Genomic DNA, 13,150 nt, shown 5'->3' with positions numbered 1-13,150 from the left:
ATGATGAGAACTCGGAGAAAGTCCTAACCACCGTTTTATATTGCTTCCCAAATTGGGATCTTTCACAAAGAATGAATTTGATGCACCAAACTAGAGAAGCTCAGGAACCAAGGACCAGCAGGTCCGGCTGTCACCAGTGCCACTTCAAACCCAGCTATAAACTTGCTGAGCTCCACCCAAAAGACCAGCCTGGAGATTTTTTGCCCCCCTGCTCTTACAGAGCCTGCAGTGGGACCTGCCTTTTGACACAGGAGCTGGGATTTCCAGCCCAAACCTGAAAATGGCCGATTTCTAGTCATGTGCTCATGGGCCCATCTTGGGCTTTCACCAGTATTGTGGTTTGACCTCTTTAATTATTTAGAATTAAAAAAATAGGGTGAGGGTGTATTTCTTCCCACATGGGTCCTAATCACCAATGTATGGACAGCTGTCAAAAACAGTGGGCAGCTCGTGATCCATATGAAGAGGTAAAAATACTGGGGAATATATTGGCCTTACAACAGATTACTATAGATTCATGTTGTGAGTTACTAGTTAGGAGGCAGATTGAGGGGATTAAGGAGTTCTTAACCTGTGCACTAGCAGACCTGCTCAACAGACCCTCCAGGCTGATTAATTTACTGCTGAAATGAGCAAAACCCAATCCATCATTAATACAGAGGAGACAGAAAATGACCTACAATCAACATCAATTGCAATTTCCCTCCAATCCTCACCATGCTTGATGACACAAACATTTTTGCTTTGGGAAAACATCTCCACAGCAGTCATGGTTTTGCAGGATGCTGCATGTGCAGGGGAGTATATATCCCTCGGATGCTACTGAAGCTACCTCCATCTCAGGAGGAAGCTCTTCACTATCACTTGACATGTATCGTGAAGGACATCTCATTTGCCTGAACAAACATTTCACTCACCTTTTAACTGGTGTGATTTTAAAGGGATTTACATTCAGGCTCTTGTCTTCAGATGGACCTGTCTTCAGACCATCACCTGTTTCACCCAGTTTCAACTAGGCCCAGCTCTTCTTTTGTGGGATAACGATTCTGTGGCACGAGACACGTCTGATTATTTCAGAGCACTGAATGCTCATGAGAAGAGCAGTATCTTCCTCAATTTCTCCATCAGTCTACTTTGACCGATTACAAATACTGAAGTCTCTGAGGGCTTCTTGGGTGAATGCTCCAAAGCATGGTTCATTTCTTTTTCGTGCCCAGAATGTTTCCAGGGAAAGTTTGTTGCATCTATATGCAACAAAATACAGCAAGGAAATGCTGCCTCAGTCAATATGCTTTAAATTAACTGGCAATCAGGACTTGCCCTGGTGGCTATATCCGAGACAAGGCGATTTGCCTGTGCACCCATATCTCTGAAGTGTTTGCTGTTAAGAGAAGTAAGGAAAAAACATCATTGTCCATAAAGTCAGAGATTTCCAGGTCATCTCAAAAAAGCTAGTTTTCCAGGCCATGAGAAATTTGGGGGGATATAGAAATCACAGCAGCAATGGGATGGATTACCAGTTTCCCTCCTTCCCATTTCTCTCCTGCCTCCAACCGTTGTCTGGTTCTTCCCAACATATCTTGTCAATACTGGGACATCATTTTCCAGACACAATTTTTTTTCCCCCAACTTCTTTGGTGTTTCTGAATAAGAAAGTACAAATACAAATGTATTTAACACCTGCAAATATCTGCTTTCTCAAGTGCATGTTCTGGCTATGGTAAAAAATGAATAAATAAAAAAATAGCCAGCTATCACTTTTGTTCACAGCTGTTAAAAAAAATCAGAAGTGAAATCCTAGAGACTGGAAAGATCCCTGGTGAAGGAGTAGAAAGCTGGGAACTGGTGAGAAGACATAAGGGAAGACGTGAGTAGAGAAGTAAGAGGAAATACTAACTGTGAAATTCGTGTTGTGCCTGGCATTGTGCCTGTGCCTTGTCTGAACTGTGATACCCCTGTCATTCTCCAGTGGTAGAAAGAAACCCAAAGGGCTGAGGTTTGACCTTTCATAACACTCATGATTTTCTCTCTCCCCTGGCAGTCTTCAGACTTCAACCTTGCCTTTTGCCTTCTGGCTGTTTCATTCCTGATACTGATATAATTTCAGTGCATAAAAGGTGGAATGGGGACAACAGCATCTTTGTTCCTTTTTAATTTCTGGTTTGGGTATGCCATGACCTTTGGGTAAAATGCATGTTTAGCATGAGGAATTTTGCTTGTGAAAATACGTGCCTCTGTGTCACCTTTTGTATGAAACCACTGAATTAGCCGATGCGTGCCCTCAAAAAGGATGTCCCGGCCCCATGCTACCTGGCCCTGGGGCTCCTTCTCCATCAGTCATGGTGTCCTCGTCCCAGCGATGAGAGCACCCCACCCTGCAGCCCACGGCTGCACCCCGGAGGCACCGCGCACGCTGGTCCTGGTGCCAACCATCACAGAAATGGTTTAATGAAGAGGGTGTTGGCTGGTAAACCCGCCGGTGCTTGAACAAGATCAACTGGCTTGTATAAGATTTCACAGCCTGTCTTAACCCCCTTTGTGTGTCTTGGGTCGGAGCTGGTGGCTCCTAGGAGGAGAAGGACAGCAAGAGGTGGTATTGCTTCTGCTTCTGGAGGACATGCCAGGAGGACAACCCGGGCAGGGTCTGGGGACATGACATGGTGTTTAACATGGAAACAGACCACTGCTTTCCCAAACCTTTGCCAGAGGCATTGCAGGGTGGAACAAGTGGCAGCCCTTGTGGGTTAAGACCAAGATGGGAAAGAGAAAGGGAGACCTGTGGGTCCAGGAGGATAGGGCTAGGACCTCCCTGACCACCCCACCAGCTGGTGTTGACAGGAGACCAGTGCCGAGACTGTCCCTCTTGTGACACCTGTGGCTCTCTCCTCCTGCCTTCAGAGCCCTTCACAACCCTCTGCTGGTCTCCTGGGGACCTCAGGATTTCAGCTCGTGCAGCAGCAGCTCAGCTCCTCCTCAAGCCGGCCAGCTGAGACTTGCTCTTCCAGGAGCCCGTAAGCCTGTTTGACATCCTTTTGTTTAGGGACATGTTCATCTGTCAGCCAAAAGACAATCTGCTGACTGAGCAGGTGGTGGAGTCTAGCACACAGCCTGGTCAGCTTCAATTACCCTTTCCAACAAAACCAGCATGGAATAAAAGAGGTCTTCTCCTTCCACAGAGTGGTGATGGCCTCACAGCAGTGCTAATATGCATTGAGGACCTGGGTGCCATCCCGGTGGTCCCAGCAAAGGGCACCGTGTTTCCCAGCTCCTCGGGTGTCCACCAAGCACACCCCACTGGGAGGAGATGTGGGGGATACCACAGTAGCAGGTCACTGGGGGCTGTGTCCGGGTGAGTTGGGGCATCCCTGACTCCTGGCTGAGGGGCCATGCCCAGGGTCTCCAGTCCCCTCTGTAGAGCTGCTGCCCCTGGGGAAGGATTCGGGGGTTGTTTATTTATTTATTTATATACACCTCCTGGGTCCAGCCACGTGTCATGTGTCACATCTGCAAACATCTCCTGCTGCTGGGAGCTGATTTATTTTCATTTCAGCAAGGATTTGGGTCACGGCTTTGTTTCAGGGTTTTAAAAGAGAAAGAAAATGTTTAAGCCCAACGAAGGAGACAAAGCAATCAGGGAAAAATCCTTTTGTACCTATGGCAAAATACCAAGTGAAGCTGCATTTTTTTACTTTGGACAAATTGTTTCTGCATAACTGGAAAGAGAATTAAAAAAAAAAAGAAGTGTTTAAACAGGATTAATTTACACAAGAATTTGTACTACAAAAAGATGCTTAGAGAATTTCTTAAAGATAGAAAAGTAAACAATTGCCTAATCTGATAATTTGATCATCCGATAAAATTTAAGAGTTATTTTTTTAGAAGAGACAAAAGTATTTACTGGAAACAGACTGTCTTGAACAAACTGAAAAACCTGATTAGGTAAAGAGCATTACCTCAAAAGACAATTTTACAGAAAGCTTCTTGGAATGAGCAGAAGCAGAAGCAACATGTTTAGGAAGAAAACGGGGGAAAAAAGAATTAAATCATGAATTATTTACTGCAACCAATGTGGCTTTGTGATATACCAGGACACTGTAATGAATGCAAGCTTCTCTTCATAGATAACTTTCATTAAATTTTCATTTCTGCTTGCTGACTTTGTTCTTCAGAGAAGAAAGGCTTAGGACAGGACCTATGAAGAAAGCAGCACAGGAACAAACACAGAGCATCACCACTGTGCCACAGCTATGCTGTGCTCTTGTGTTTTTCACTAGGAGTCACTCCGTGAAGCTTCTCGCCAAAGGGTGCTGTAGATGACAAAAGTTTACAAGGATTGATAAAGCAAGTGGGAAAAGACTTGCAATATCCATCACAGAGCATTCAATAGTATCACGGCTGGCTTGGGAAGCTGGGAGATTGTTTGCAGGAAGAGTCCCAACCGCCTTGCTCTGCTCTGCTGGAGGCACACTACCAGGTAAGATGAGCATTTCAGCTGGCACAACAGTAGCATCCTACACTGGTCAGCAAGGCCAGCACAAGGACGTCCAGCATCAGAGAGGAATCACTGTCATTCACTTTTACCAAGCAAATTCTAGTAACGAATTCTGTTATCAAAAATAACCCACAACAGCATTTGGAAAGACTGTTCTCCACCCAAAATTATTTTCTGTGTTCCCCCCCACCTCTCATCAATATCTACTTTGCCTTTCATGGCTACTTCTTGGTGATGCCGGTCTTCCAGGAAATTTTAAAGGAAGCATGACAGACTGAAAATTCGGCAGTACGCCAGTGCATGACTGAGTAATTTCTCCTTGAAATGTTGCTTTGCCTCACAACTAGATTCCTCCTCCCTGAAACAAGCTGATTCTTCTGATGTTCACATCATTAACGTGTTTATCAAGTTTTTCTGATGAGCCTCAGAATTTTGGCTGGCAGAAACAAGGATGTTGTCATAAAATAACTGTTCTTCCTTCAGGCTAAAGAAAAAGTTGTCAACACATCATGACATCTCTGAGATCACCACTTTCTCTGTAAATGCCATGAGAGATGCAGCTGGACCTGCAATCCATCATAAGAGGTGCTGTATTGGGGGTGATCAGCTAGGTTGAAGGATGATGTCTTTCCGCATTGAAGGTTTGAAAACATTTCCTGTACTACAGCACAGGAAAAATAGCTGGTTTTAAACAACAGCTAGTCAACGTGATACCGGCAGCTAGAGAGCATCCCGGTGCTGCATGGGATGAGCAGGCTTCTTTCTCATGGCAGAAAGCAGATGTCCTGTTTAAGACAAGGAATAACTCCCTGACCTGTTTTCTTTTGACCACATGCCTTGGTTAGTCTAAAATATTGCTAAAAATGGGAAAAAAGCCATCACCGTGTTTCACATTGAAATTCAAGCCAACTCTTCTTCTGTTTCTAACTAAAGGTCAATGTATTGAGTTGGGTTTTACAGAGATTCTGCAAATTTTGTTTCATATTAACTCAGGTATAACAGTTCAGCCTCTATTTTCCATGTGTGTAGGGAGCCTAGGATGAAGAACCGTCTTCTCACATGCTTGCCCACGCAAAGAAAAGCTGCTGCAGTTTTGTTCGGAGCAAATGCTCAGAACCTGGCAATATTTAACACAATTTGTCCCAAACCTGTAAAGACACAAATATGTAGAAGCCTTATTTTGTAAAGTAGCCAGACTTCATCTTATTTCTTTGTGAAGTACTGATATTGATAATAATATTCAGCCAAACATAGACTGAACCCTCTGTGGTTGGCAGCTACCTGCATGCCTGGCCTGCTGCATAAATGATGCACTACCAGGGATGACTTTTGCAGTGCTGCTTGGTCACGTGTATATATACTGGATTTGAAGAAAGCACTTTAGTCAGAAAATACGCAACACAAAACGAATGACTCAATCTTATTACCAAAACATCTCAGATAAACCCTAAGACGTAGGCATTTTGTACATTCCCTAAGCCCCTTTTTTATTTGGACTTTTCACATTGCGCATCAGAATCACATGCTGGACTGTCTTTCTTATAGTTACTTCTCAGGATTTATTTCTTTCTTGATTCTTCCTTTTTGGCTTCTCAGTTGCTGAAAGAAAAAAAACCCACCCACATTAAAAATGTGATTAATTACAATTTTTATTGAATTTCAAAAACACTAGTACTGTATTGCCTCTAAGGAGATGTATTTCTGCTGTGGTTTTTCACCACAGACCTGTTAGATCTCTTTCTGATCCACGTTGGTAGTTTTAAAGGTCCAGGGGTAACAGTGCCAGCTCTGAGACGACAATAATGAATTTTGTGTCTCTGATGAAGCCAGGAATCAATTGAGTTACAAGGGGGTCCAGACACCCAGGTCTCAGGGGAATTGCAGGCACTGTAAAGCTAACTACATGGGAAAGGCTACGCAGGATCCATCGTGTCTCAGGGAATAGATCACTGTGCTACCAGTCTTAATGAAATGTCTAAAAACCCGGCTTCCTCATCTATGTTTCCTGTACTTTGTAAATAAATATGGCTGATGAAGGAAAAAAAAAACCAAACCCAACCAAACAAAAAAACCCCCAAAAAACAGAAAAAAAAAAAAAAAAGAAAAAAGAGGGGGGAAAAAAGGAGGAAAAAAAAAAAGGGAGGAAAAAAGGAAGAAGAAAGGAAATGAAGTGCCAGTCAGGAATAGCATAAAGGCTCCTCTCCCCACTCTGTCACTGCTCTAGTCAAAAGCAGAACATTTTAGTCAACTCCATTCAGGTGGTCCAAATAGTGACAAATTTCAAAATCCTTTAAAGATAGCATTAATCTTACAAGACACATCAGCAAAAAATGTATCAAATTTAACAGCAGCTTTACGGATACCTCTTCATCATGTCAACGATTTCCTGGTACAAAACCTCAGTTGCATTGAGCCCCAGTAGGAAATCCAGGTGGTTCCACTGGGGAACCACCTTGTGGTGCACCAGGTTCCTGACCTGGGGGAGCAGGAGGGTAACGTCTCGGGGATCAGCCAGGTAGTCCACTCCACCACTCCAGAAGGCCATCAGCACTTTCATGTCCTTCACGTTGTAGAGCAGCGGACCCATCTGAAGAGATGGAAGACTAGGGTTTCACAAAGGAGAGACATTGCTGCAATGCAATAAAATATGCATGGTGCAAGAGCAATTGCTATCCTTTAAGGAAAAAAGAAAACTGGAAAGGTTTTCTTCTAGAAAGAAAAGAAATTTTATTAAAAGATGCGGTGTAGCCTTATGTGCTACAATTTAATGAGTAAATTAAATTAGTAAATTTAATTTAAATTAATTCATAAATTAGTTCTTTCCTGTTAGAAATTCTGGTTCTGATACTACAGACAATTTCATCAACTTTGGCAAAATTTTAGCTGCCCTGATCTAATGCTGGTGGATCATCCTGCTTCAAGCAGGAGGTTGGACTGGAGACCTCTACAGGTCCCTTCCAACCAGCTCTGCTGTAGTTTGTGGTTACACTTCATGCAAGCACTAGTCTTTCCTTCAGCTTCATAACAGCAGGAAATTGTTCGGAAGCAAGTTCTTGAAAATAAGACACATCTGGAAGGTTGCTTTAGCTCAACACCATGAGGACTTGCCATCAGGTGATTTGTCAGCATCATATCTCCTTATCTGCAGTGTAATTATTCCAGTTAAGAAGCATGCCACTTTCTGAACAATTTGATTTTTCTTGCTTAAGGAAGAAAGAAGCTTTTTTTCTATGTCTTTTCTTGACATAGAACAAGAATTGCCTGAGCTCCCAAGGGATGCAGAGTTAACTGCTCACCATTCAGCTTGTGACTTTAGGTCTGGGCGGCAGAAGGGCTTAGCACCTTGCTTTCCATCATGGCTAAACAATTTACAACCAGCATGGAGACTTCAGTTTTATAGGTTTCAGATAGTAACTGGTCACATTATTGTTGCTTTTCTATGGCAGATTATGGACTCCAACAAAAATGCTGGATAAGTGGAAAGCATCTAATACTTTATTCCATTTAGAAGGTATTTGTAAAATAGAGTTTAGAATTGAAAATACTGTTGTTCCAAGCGGAACTGCTGACTTGCTACTTGCATGCCCAATTTGTGAAGAGAGACAACAAATTCAGAGGAACCGCACCAGGCATGAATAGGAACAGAATGTGTAAGTGAAAGGGAAGACCATGACCTTGGCCATTTGAAGCAGCTTACCTGTCTATAGCAAAGACTGTTATACATGCCCCCCCATCATAAGCTCTCAGTGCACCGCTTTGAACTCCCTGCAGCAAATTCAGACATGCAATGGTCTAAACGAAATCATAGTTCCGTGGGGGGGGTGCAATCAGTTTAAAAGAGGAAACTCAAAAGTTGGTTTTCATCATTGAACTGGCAAGATTTTTCAAGTGTATCATCTATCTCATCTCACACGTCTGCCATAGGCCCAGTACAACTAATTATTGTCATTAATTTGGATAAATGAACAGAGATTATATTTATATGGTTTGTGGTTAAGACCAGGATGGGAGGAAATTAAAATGTTCTAGAAAATGGGATTAGAACTCAAAACATTCCTTGTAGACTGAAGAATTGGCCTGAAATGATACTATCAAAGATGTGTTGGTTGGAAGCAGTCTCTGAACATCTCTTGTCTAACTGGAGCAGGCCTATCAGCAATACAAGGTCAGGGTGGCCATGGCTTGACCCCGCCAGGACCCGAGCCCCCCCTAATATGGAGACCCCCATCTCCCTGGGCACCTGTCCCAGAGCTGCTCCCCACTCCGGGGGAAGAAGGATTCCCCACCTCCAACATGATCCCCCTGGGCTGTAATTTGTGTGCATTGCCCCTAGTTTTGCTCTTTGTCACTCACTGCTCATCAGATAAGCTGAAGGCCAGTAAAGAATCTTATAAAAAATTATACATAGAAAAGAAAAACTGGTGGACATATACAGAATGAGGACTAACACCACTGAGCAACAGCACTTCAGAAAATGGAGTGTGTGTTCTTGCTACAAAAACCACAATGCTATTTTGGGGTCTCTGAGTAGGAGTGCCACACTAGGAAGAAGCTGTGCTTCGCATACAGCCTGTGGCACGCACGTCAGAGAAGATGCATGAACTGGTGAGGGTCCAGGAGAGATCAAGAAGAGGCCATTTGAATCCACAATCTACAAAGAAATGTGCAAACAGCTGTGTACATTTAGCCTAGGGAAGAGAGAATGAGGGCAGCATAGCACAATTTCAGTGTCAGAGGGGCTCTGGTAGTGACTTCTCCATGCCCACAATGGGAAGAAGGAGAAATAATCAGCTTAATTGGTAATAAGCTTAACTGGATGCTGTCTGGGAGAATCCCTGTTGCAGTTTGACCGCTAACAGCACTCGGGCTGCAGGGCAAGACTGCAGCTAGTCTGAAATAAGACCCCTGAAATGTGCCTGCTGTGGATGCAGGGTCCTCAGCTCCAAATGTTTCTCTTTGCAGATCCACTCCTTTGGGGCCACTCTACCTGATGATGTACAGGCAGCTCAAGAAGCTGCTGAGCACTTTATGAAGGGGTGAAAACAAAACCAACAAAGATACCACTGATGTGTTGCAGCAACCAACACAAGAGACTGGCCACAAAGAACCATTAAAATACTCCGTACTCTGTTTTACATAGGAAAGTAGTTGGGAAGGTTTACCTGCAACCAGTGGATTACATTTTGTACTGAAGTCCCCGCTGGGGAGTGTGCCGCGTACACATCTACTCGGCTCTAAAGGAAAAAAGCGCATTTCACAACGGGTTTCACCTGGCTCCACGAAACAGGGCAGCCAAGGCTTTGTCCTTCAGAATGACACTGAGGGCCCTCTGCAGATTTATTCCTACATACCATGTTTATGTTCTTCCAGTTAAATCCAAAGAGCATAGACAAGATGCTCTTGCAGGTCTTTGAGCAGGCACAGAATTTGGAAAGGACCAGCTCACCCAAGGCAGTGTGTGGTAGGAACTCTTTGGTGCCAAACATCTCCTGTAAAATTGCAAAGGTACTCATAAAATACAAAGACAGGTCATGCTTTTCCTCAAAGCACCACCACTTCATAGCTTCTATTTTACCCCCATATTGAGGTGCGAGGTTGCCCATGAGTGGACTCTTCCTTGCACCTCATTAAATGCTTCTGTTCCATGGTTTTCACATCCATGGCCTCTTACATTCATTGTACTCTTGCGTTAAATGTGTTAAATTCACAGTCTCCGCATTGGTTTTATTTGCCAATGTTTTGACACTTGCTGTGTGCACATCTGCCCATACCACTAGCTCTCTTGGCTATAATTCTGCCAGAACATTTTGGGGAGTAAACAGGACAGGACAGAAAGACTCTGGACTAAGATGTGTGATTCCCTTCGTTATGAAAACAGATGGAACATGGAGTTCCGCTCTCTGGAAATGATTTGAAATACACTCTGTAGGTAATTTCACAATCCCTATGAAAAACTACATTTATTTTGGCTATGAAGAATATAGTCTGGACCAAGGTACCTTAAGCCCATAGTCAGAAAAGAATGCGAGCTTTTTAAGTGGACTTTGAACAAATATAACTGTGGCCACAAGTGCTAAAGCAAAGTACATCTTGATTTTCTGAGCCAGCTGAGGAATAGTGGAAAAGGCTATAAAAGCTGAAAAAAAATGCAAAGAAGAAAAAAACAGCTCACTCTTTCAAGACATTCATGTATACAGCTTAACTTCGTTAAGAACTGTTTTACAAATCCCAAAGATAACGTAGACATCCTATACTGTCATCAAGATCAGTAAAAAAGACCCACTTACCTATAGTGGTGCCTTGAGAATGGCCGATATATAACTGCTTCTGCCCAGTTTTCTGTTCAATAGAGTTTATAATTGCCGGGAGGTCATATTTAGCCATTTCATCAAAGCTGCAGAAGGAAGATTAGTCATCTTAACGAGAGGCATAGCATCTACATCTGAACAACCATCACCAACAAACCACAAAACCAGCGAGGAGGGCAGGACAACCCCACAAACTTCTTCATCCTACTGAGTGTGTCCTTGGGTAAGCACATGGGGTTTTCACCTAAAATAAGTGGATGTGCTTCAGTTCAGCCTGGTTCATTTCTCCCCGAGCTAGGGCAGCATCACCTTTTGAAGACGAAAGAAGTCAGTTGTTTCTGAGATCCTCAAACTACCCGTTTACCTGAAAGCCCAGAATTCCTCCCATTTGGGAGACAGGACCAGATGTCACTTAGACCAACTGTTCCCTCTGGTGTTGCGTATCCAAATGTTGTAGCCAGCATCTGTGAGAATGAAGCCCAGGCTGTTGTTGACCAAATTGGTAACCCATATGCTGCCTTCTCCAAATAAACCATGTTGCAGAAATGTGACGGGCCTTCAACCTGGAAGACAGGCATCATGATGACTTTTTTTTTTTAATGCTGTCTGTCATCATTTGAGACAGTTTAGGGACTCTTTTCCTCATTAATTATGGCAGCCAAAATGTACGGAGGTTTGTGTCAGTGTTAGGTAGGTCTGTTCCCCTTGATTTCAGCAAAACAGGTTTGCTATGTAGCAGATGCACTGGGTGCACCATATCTCAGAGCACTTTGCCTTTTATGCCCAACACCCTTCCCACTTCCTCTGCAGATGACCTATCATTAAGAAAATGAACACCTAGAGTTGGGGGACAGTATAAAAAACCCCAAAGTCTTCCCATGCTCCTTATTTTCTCTAACCCCTGAACAATGCTGGAAGGTCTTCCCCATCTCCAGCCATGCCCACCAAGATGTGCTCGTGCGTTCTTTGCTGGAGTGACAGATTTCACTAGGAGGCAGAATAAGTTTTTCCATCTGACCTACCGTTGCTTCGGCCATGCTCTCAGGGCTGGGAGGGAAAGGTTTGAACACCCAGAGATGGGGAAGAGAATTGAACCCTTGCCTCCCACACCCTGTAGCAGGTCCCTCATTTCTATCATAAATATGTATAATACATAATGCGATATTACTATTTCAGAGACACCTCACAGCATCTGCTTTTGTCTCCAAGGACACTGTCTGCTGGGTATTTTCAGAGACACAAGCAGAGCAGTACCTACACTCTGCATCTCAGCAGGCTTTTGGCAGAGAGGCTTTGCTGCAAGCCTTAGCAGAACCTGGGCTGCCCAGGGAGCTCTGTAGGCAAACATGGAGATGCCTGGAGACGTGATAGGATAAGATGCACCTTTTCATGGATATAGAGCCTCCCAGTTGTCACTTCTCACAGGACAAGAGGGTCCTCTGGAAGCTCCTCAAGGAATATCAAACCGGTCTGCTGATCTAACACATGGCTGCAGGACCACATATTAGAAGCCAGGCTCCCAGAGAAAATCCAAGGTGTGTGTGAGGCACCAGTGGTTAGGATGGATGGGCTGCTTCTCATTGCTAGGACTGCAGCATGCCTGGTGCATCACCCATGCTCAGGTCTCCATGCAGGATGAGAAAACATCACTGCAAGGGATCAGCCTTCCCTACAAATTCTTATTGATCAAAACAGAGGCTACAGATACCAAGCCATGGGGAACGTTGAAAACCCTCTTGCACGAGCCCTGGTATCCCAGTCGGAAGACAACAGCATAAGGTGTGGGTTTCCTGTATGACACATATCAATTTTACCTTGGCTTCCAGCACTTTCTCTCTCATAAGGAATTCTGTTTAGCTGAAGGATATAGCCATCTTCTGTCACCACATCATACTCCTCACTGGAGTATCCCCAGAAAGAGACCATTTCACTCTGCAAGAAGAAAAAAGCAAAGAATAATGTTTTCAAGGCTCCATGATGCTTGCCTTCAAGGTAATCTGTAAAACGTAGTGTTTAACTATCAGTATTTTATACTGGCTGTTTCCCAGACACTTACTGCCTCTGCTCCAATGCCATCATAATTACAATGTTCATCCATGCTTCTGGATTCTTAGAACATGGAAAATTAAAGAGGCATTGCCTGGATACCATCCCATGGGCCACGGACGTCAGAGCTAGAGCCAGCCACATCCTCGTTTCGCCTAGAACAACACATCCACAGTGCCAGTGCCATCGGAAGCAGGGAGCCTCAAACCAGATCTGCACTTACCAGATTTTGATTTCATACCACTTAGATGATTGCTTGATGTCTAGAGAGAAACACTGCTCACCAATCAAAGCCCAGGAAACC

The 13,150-nt window shown here is 43.9% G+C and overlaps 1 pseudogene; it reads right to left on the bottom strand.

The window, feature by feature from the left end:
- Positions 1 to 6,845: 6,845 nt before the first annotated feature.
- On the bottom strand, positions 6,846 to 12,990 carry LOC143160303 (lipase member K-like; annotated as a pseudogene).
- Between the last annotated feature and the right edge of the window lie 160 nt (positions 12,991 to 13,150).

The sequence above is a fragment of the Aptenodytes patagonicus genome, chromosome 5 (assembly GCF_965638725.1).
Source record: "Aptenodytes patagonicus chromosome 5, bAptPat1.pri.cur, whole genome shotgun sequence".
NCBI classification, from domain to species: domain Eukaryota; kingdom Metazoa; phylum Chordata; class Aves; order Sphenisciformes; family Spheniscidae; genus Aptenodytes; species Aptenodytes patagonicus.
This window is presented reverse-complemented; position numbering and strand designations above follow the sequence as displayed.